Source organism: Penaeus vannamei, chromosome 4, assembly GCF_042767895.1.
Source record: "Penaeus vannamei isolate JL-2024 chromosome 4, ASM4276789v1, whole genome shotgun sequence".
NCBI lineage: Eukaryota > Metazoa > Arthropoda > Malacostraca > Decapoda > Penaeidae > Penaeus > Penaeus vannamei.
The window spans coordinates 31,256,672-31,264,220 of record NC_091552.1 but is presented as its reverse complement, the minus strand read 5'-3'; the positions used below and the strand labels follow the sequence as shown (position 1 = coordinate 31,264,220).

Here is a 7,549-nt window from a genome sequence, read left to right as displayed (position 1 = left end):
TGTGTGTGTGTTTGGGCATGTGTAGACTTCTCGCAAGACATGATTAGTCACTATTTTCCTCCTCTCTCCCTTCTCTTCTTCTGCCTCTAACTCCTTCTTCTCCATCTCCCTCCTTCGTTCTCATAAAAACGTTCCGCCCGAACAGGGACTCGAACCCTAGACCCTTAGGTTAAAAGCCTAATGCTCTACCGGCTGAGCCATTCGGGCTTGAAGATTATGTTTTTTTATTAAAATAACGTTGATATTAATCCGTTTTATTCTTGCCCCTAAAGCAGTGAGCTCTACCAGCAACTTTTCACCCTTCGCTGCCGCTACGCCCTCGCCCTTGAGCTTCGATCAGTCTCTCCACGAGGACGACTTGGTCTTCCTGGAGAGGACGGACCAGATCTACAGACACGTCCAGGGCCTGGTGGACGTGATCGTGGCCCAAGTGGAGCAGTGCCGAGTGGACGCAGACGACGCCGTGGTCACGAGGTTAGCGGGCAAGCTGTACAAGGGCGCCTCCTCCGACGGGAGGGACCAGCGCGGCTTCTGCACCTTGAGGCAATGTCTGTTGGGGCTTCGCTACATCAAGAGTGTGTTGTAGTCGAGCTTCCTCTCATCCTGTTTATCATGAGCCTTAAATTATGCATTGTTTTTTTATCAACTATCAATAATGCACAATTCTTTTACTAAAACTTTTTACACTTTTCCCGATGTTCAGCTTTACCTAAGAAGTATATAGATGAGCATATGTTATTATACATACTCATCATGGAGTCTTACTTCTTACATATACAAAAGGTTCATACGCAACAGTTAGTATTGTCATAAATATATTCTACAAGAGCTCGAAATTGACACATGAAAGTTAAAGTTTTTGACTCGTTTGCCTTTACCACAATCTGTTATGTGGTACAGTTTCGTTTGGTAATGTTCATAAACAAAAGCCTTCAATCTAATAGGCAGTTTTCTCGGGAAAAAGCTGGTCCCGTCCACAGACCCAAATGTGCATCCTAGAAAAACGCGGGAAGCCATGATGACGTCACAGCCAGCGACTGATGGAAGCTGCAATTGCATCTGATGCGGAATTGACGGACACTTCTCCAGAGCTGCTTCACTTTTCAGACGGACTCTCTCGTACGATGAGCGAAGTGAAACAAAAGTGAAGCTGTGTGTGTGTGTGTGTGTGTGTGTGTGTGTGTGTGTGTGTGTGTGTGTGTGCGAAAAGGTCGTGGTGAAACCGAGCATGTTTAGAGTGGAACCGCATTGGCTTGAGGCAGAAAATTCAGATGATCAAGCAGATGATGTTTATTCATCCAGAATGACAGAAAATGGAGAGAGAGGGAACGATTGAATAAAGGAATGAGGGATAGAAAGAAGTAAATGTAATGTTAGCGAAGAAGAAAAGAAAGCGAACTAATAAATGGGATGGAGGAAGGAAAATCTGAGAGAAAACGAGGGAATGAATAAATGAGTAGGATGGATGCTTTGATAAAGAGAGAGAGAGAGAGAGAGAGAGAGAGAGAGAGAGAGAGAGAGAGAGAGAGAGAGAGAGAGAGAGAGAGAGAGAGAGAGAGAGAGAGTGAGAAAGAGCATTATAAAAGGTCGCACCCAGGGAAATGAGTGCCAAAATCATTTGTCCTTTAAAGTTCACAGCATTATTTACACCTCACGGTAAGGACTCAACTAATAGTAATTTTCAAGTGTTTTTCGTTTATTTAGTAGCTGCACACCTAATGATCGATCAAAATATTAATAAAAAAAACATAATCTTCAAGCCCGAATGGCTCAGTCGGTAGAGCATTAGGCTTTTAACCTAAGGGTCCAGGGTTCGAGTCCCTGTTCGGGCGAAACTTTTTGATAAGAAAGAGAGGGAGATGAGGGGAAGAAGTGAGAGTCCGAGTAGGAGAGAGATTTAATTATGACATAGCAGGAAGCAAACACACACACCCACCCACACACACACACACACACACACACACACACACACACACACACAGCTCATACCAGTATCATAATCCCCCCGGCACCGCGCCTCACTCGGCTCCTCCGCTTTGTCTTTCTCTCCTTTGCTTGCGCGGAAGGACGAGCGAGTGAAGAAACGAGGAAGCAAAAGGCTCCCATTCCTGTAGGAATTCTCAAAGTCCTTCCGCTGGGAATCCCTTCGATCAGCTCTAATTTCTTTTTGAGTTTGTCTTCCCATATTATTTGCCCCTCTCTCTCCACCTCTTCCACGTGTCTATTCTGTCTGTTTGTCTATCGACCTATTTTCATTCTTTTTTTTCTCTCTGCATAGGTATATATACATATATACACGTATGGGTGTGTCGCGTCGCCCACATCAATCAACACGTCCCCCCCCCCAAAAAAAAAAAAAAAAAAAAAAAAAAAATGTATATATATATATATATATATATATATATATAAAAGAAAATCATAAAAACTAAAGATTTGACAGTAAAGCCAGAGATGATGTCCCCGCGGGGCGTTCTTCCGAGAAACGGTGTCGCCAAAATTGATCCTTTTCATTGTGACATTATAGGCCGGGTGGCCATGTGAGTGCAAGCTATAGGAAAGGACTAGAGACCTTATTTGATCACAAGCTCCTCCTCGAGAGAAGCTCCTCAGATTTCTTGCCGCTTTAAGAGCGACGTTTCCCTTGCAGTGATGGGTAAGAGCCTTTCTCCCGTAATTTCTGTCTTTCTTCATTTTTTCTCCCATTCTTTAGGTCGTCACTCCTCTACAAATCAAATATCATAGCATTTTCAATTATCACTCTTATCATTGTCCATCCAGTGAAGCTTCAACGAATGTGGTCTTTGCCTCCAGGTCGGTCTTGGAAATCCCACTCGGTGCTGGTCGCCCTCCTTCCATTCCTCGCCGCCTGCGCCACTTCCTCCTCCTTCTCCTGAACCTCGCTGTCCCTCCCTTCGCCTCTGATGTCCCTTTCATTCCTTTGGGCTCCCTATGCCCCCTGCCCGCCCCAAGGCTGTCAGCTGTGTCTTCGAGACAACATCCTTCGCCGAACTCTCATCAAGGACTCGCCCTTGAGCTGGTGCTCCTCGACCATCAGGTGCACAGCTTTAGTGTCATGAAAGAAATTAAAAAATGACTTTATTTCCAAGCCCGAGTGGCTCAGTCGGTCGAGCATTAGGCTTTTAAACTAAGGGCGCACTTTTGACGGCAAGATATTTCAAGATTTCGATTAAAATATTGAAACCTTGTTCATCCCTGTTTTTGACGGAACATCTTGGTCAGATATCTTGGTTTCGTACCCAAACCAAGCGTTTTCAAACTACCTCCAGAGGAAGCTTGCTACAGTTTCATGACGTCACAGTTGTAAACAAACCGCCAATATGGCCGACAGAAATGAGAGATTTCGATGAAAGTCTTACTAAATTACTGACTCTGTCGATAATAGATGATATCATAAACTACCAAGCTGTGGACATCTATGACCGACCAGAAGCAGCAATTAGGTTATATTAATTTCTATATTATTCTCTAGAAGATAAAATCTAGCTGCCATCTTTGGGATGTTCGAAGAGCGTTTTTATTTGCCTTTGTTATTTTAATTCTAAACTCTGTTTGGAAGAGCTATCTAATAGCAGATTTAAACCGTTGCCCTGTAGAGTGTTGACGATTTCTTTTCTAGTAATTTATAACTTTTTTGAAATTCTCATTTCTTTTATCGCTATTAAATACTAATAGCACCTGGTATGTTTCTTCTATGATAACTCCTGTCACCGACTACGGTTTAATAAATCTTTACATATTGTGATTGTTTATTTACTTTTAGAACAAGCTGTATGTTGGTACTGATTTGACTAACTCGGCAAGACGAAGCAAACCGAACGAAACCTTTGCTTGCGTTTCCCGTCAAAAATGCGATCTAAGGGTTAAAGGTTCGAGTCCCAGTTCAGACGAAACTTTTTGAAAAGAAAGAAGGAAGGAGATGGGAAGGAAAGAGTAAGAGGCAGAGCAGGATTTAATTATGACTTAGGAAGAAGCAGACACACACACACACACACACACACACACACACACACACACACACACACACACACACACGCACGCACACACAGTTTTTTTTTACCAGTACCATGGTCCACCGGACACCGCACCTCACTCACCACATCCATTTTATCTTGAAACAAGGGACAGGCTTAAGGTGCTTGTCAATTTTTTGACAATTTTTTGAAATTTTGTCAATATTTGAGCAAATTGTCGATTTTCCAGTCAGACGATAATGATCGTTTCCGTCTGAAAACCTTTCCGTCAACTATATATATATATATATATATATATATATATATATATATATATATATATATATATATATATATGTATGTATGTATATGTATATATGAATGCATATGTATATATGTATGCATGTACACTAAAGTGTTTTGTGTTGACCGTATCATTCCGCGTGCATCTACAAAAATGTTATAAACATATAAATAGATAAATAAAATCCTCAAGATATGACACGAAGACCGAGATAACGTCTCTGAGGGGCGTTCTCCTGAGAAAGATCTCCCTCCTTTCTCATCAAAACGTTCCGCCCGAACAGGGACTCGAACCCTGGACCCTTAGGTTAAAAGCCTAATGCTCTACCGACTGAGCCATTCGGGCTTGAAAAGAACGTTGATATTAATCTTTTTTATTCTTGCCACTCAAGCGGTGAGCTCCAGCAACTGCTTACTCTTCGCTGCCGCTGCGCCCTCGCCCTTGAGCTTCGATCAGTCTCTCCACGAGGACGACTTGGTCTTCCTGGAGAGGACGGACCAGATCTACAGACACGTCCAGGGCCTGGTGGACGTGATCGTGGCCCAAGTGGAGCAGTGCCGAGTGGACGCAGACGACGCCGTGGTCGCGAGGCTGGCGGGCAAGCTGTACAAGGGCGCCTCCTCTCACCCTGTTTACTCTGGCCTTTCGCTATTCATTGATTTATCTATCAAAACATCAGCCATGCACATCCCCTCCCTAAAATGTTTAATATCTTTCCAGTATCCATTTTTTTTAACCCAAGACTGCAGTGTTTTTTTTCTAAGACTATTAGTACTATTATTAGTTTTACCTAAGACTATTAGTATCAGCCGTGGTCTGTCATACAATATAGTCCTTAGTGTATGTGTGTGTGTGTGTGTACAGGTATATATTTATTTTTTCCTTATTCTCGTTTTAGAGTATATCTATTGTATACTTACACTATTGTATACTCTTATTTAGTAGACACATTTTGATGATCCATTAATAAGATTAATAATACTATTTTATCGATGCCCGGATGGCTCAGTCGGTAGAGCATTAGGCTTTTAACCTAAGGGTCCAGGGTTCGAGTCCCTGTTCGGACGGAACGTTTTGAGAATAAAAAGAAGGGGAGGAAAAGGGAGAGGGAAAGAGAAGAAGAAAAGGGTGATATGATTATGAATCAATATCCGAACAAATTATCAGTATTATTGTCCACCCAGCATTCACATTTCATTATCTTTTTTTCTTTATTATTAGGATAAACTAAATGATAGGTGAGTGAATCAAAAGAAGACTTCTCCTACCAGTCCTGCAGAAGTCCCTGTAGGCTTTACATTGGGAATCCCCTTGATAAGCTTTAATTCCTGCTCATGTGTTTGTCTTTCCATTTTATTTGCTTTCCTCGTCAATTTCTTCTTCGGTACGTCTTCATATCTGTCTATTTGTCAGTCTACGTACCTATCTATTCATCTTTCTTCCTTCTTCCCTATACGTATACATGCATGTATGTACTTGTATGCTCTGTTTAAAATGCTTCTCTTTCTCCATCTTCTATCTTTCTCTTTTTTCCTACCATTCTTGGGATGCGTTCCATTTATCTTGCCTAACACCCTCCCTCCTACTGGACCCCCCCCCTTCGCCTCTGGCGCCGCTCTCAGCCCTCTGGATTCCCTCCACCCCCCGTCCGCCCCCAAGGTTGTCAGCTCTCTCTCTCTCTCTCTCTCTCCTTCGTTCACCGTCCCTCCCCCATCCGTCCTCCGTGCCTTCGAGACAACATCCTTCGTCGAACTCAGCTCCTTCTGTCTCTCCTCGAGAACTACGGCGACTTTTACCTGAGCTCTCGCTTTTCGGTACCTCTGTCATATTGCGCTATCGCTTTCTGCCTATAAATGCAAATGAAGCAGTGCAAATAAGTGCTAAGTGCCTACGTTGATTAGCGACGCCCCTTTCGACAGTTGTGCAAGGGCGCTCTGCGACGGGAGGAACTAGCGCGGCTTCTGTATTTTGAGGCAGTGTCTGTTTGGGTTTCGCTACATCAGAGAAAGAGAGAGAGAGGGGGAGAGGGAGAGGGAGAGGGAGAGGGAGAGGGAGAGGGAAAGGGAAAGGGAAAGAGAAAGAGAAAGAGAAAGGGAAAGGGAAAGGGAAAGAGAGAGAGAGAGAGAGAGAGAGAGAGAGAGAGAGAGAGAGAGAGAGAGAGAGAGAGAGAGAGAGAGAGAGAGAGAGAGAGAGAGAGAGAGAGAGAGAGACAGAGACAGAGAGAGTGTGTACATATTTGTCACGGCCACTCTATATTGTTTTAAGTGTTTTATTTTATCCTTCTAACTATATGGAGATAAAAAAAAACTATGAAGTTATAAAGTAAGGAAACACTAAAAGTAATGGTTTTGATGGTTTAATTGTTCGGATAGTATAAAAAGGAATTATCTCATAGTGTGCAAGGTGTTCCTTATCGCATACTCTATTACAAAGGTGCTGAGATAGTAAAATAAGATTAAAAAATCTTATCCTGAAACCCGATCTTTATTTGCATACTTAAGAATGTAAACACTCAGTGAAGATATATGCTATACTCACAGTAGCTTTCAAGACTCTGGTAGATTTCCTTTCAGTACAAGACACTGCCCAGGGAACACGGAGTTGCCAAGACAGATTTACCAAGACAGAGTTGCCAAGACAGTATTGCCAAGACATAGTTGCCAAGACATAGTTGCAAAGACAGAGTTGCCAAAACAGACGAAAATGTAGTAGAATATGGTACTTTCATTATTTGTTTAGAGACGGGAATGTCAGATTTCAGCACTTATCATTAGGAGACTGTGAATAACCAAGACAATTAAGAACATAAGCTTTATATATATTCATATAAAACCTCGAATACCATAGATTAAAAGATGTTTGACTTTGGATATTGAGGCAATAAAAAGTTGCTAAGAAAGAGACCTCCATAAACATAGAAATTTAGGAAAGCAGTAAGAGAAGAAAGACAATACAAGTCATTATTATCTTAAAAAAGTTTATATACATCAGCACCCGTAATGGGCGTCTCTTACAATTTGTCGATCAAATTGTATCCTAATCTAATCGTGTTCTCAGCTGGGGAGCAATAGCGAGGGTTGGCAGCGTATGTTCCTTTGCGGCTGGCTTGTTAAAATCGTGCGAGGTCCGACCCTATCAACATTCATTGTATCGACATGCATATACACAGACATAAGGTCATATCTGTTTGTGTAGACGTGTATATCTACCGTATAGATAGATAGATAAAAATATATCTAATAAATAAACAAATATGCATTTATTTCTGTGTTTA

General features: G+C 42.1%; 4 non-coding genes across 4 annotated transcripts; 2 read left to right on the top strand and 2 right to left on the bottom strand.

The window, feature by feature from the left end:
• Nucleotides 1–134: 134 nt before the first annotated feature.
• TRNAK-UUU (transfer RNA lysine (anticodon UUU)) lies at nucleotides 135–207 on the bottom strand. The gene has a single exon. It is a non-coding gene; the product is annotated as a tRNA-Lys (tRNA).
• Nucleotides 208–1,759: 1,552 nt separating this feature from the next.
• On the top strand, nucleotides 1,760–1,832 carry TRNAK-UUU (transfer RNA lysine (anticodon UUU)). The gene has a single exon. It is a non-coding gene; the product is annotated as a tRNA-Lys (tRNA).
• A 2,715-nt stretch (nucleotides 1,833–4,547) lies between these two features.
• On the bottom strand, nucleotides 4,548–4,620 carry TRNAK-UUU (transfer RNA lysine (anticodon UUU)). The gene has a single exon. It is a non-coding gene; the product is annotated as a tRNA-Lys (tRNA).
• A 649-nt stretch (nucleotides 4,621–5,269) lies between these two features.
• Nucleotides 5,270–5,342, top strand: TRNAK-UUU (transfer RNA lysine (anticodon UUU)). Its single transcript has one exon. It is a non-coding gene; the product is annotated as a tRNA-Lys (tRNA).
• The last annotated feature ends 2,207 nt before the right edge of the window (nucleotides 5,343–7,549 follow it).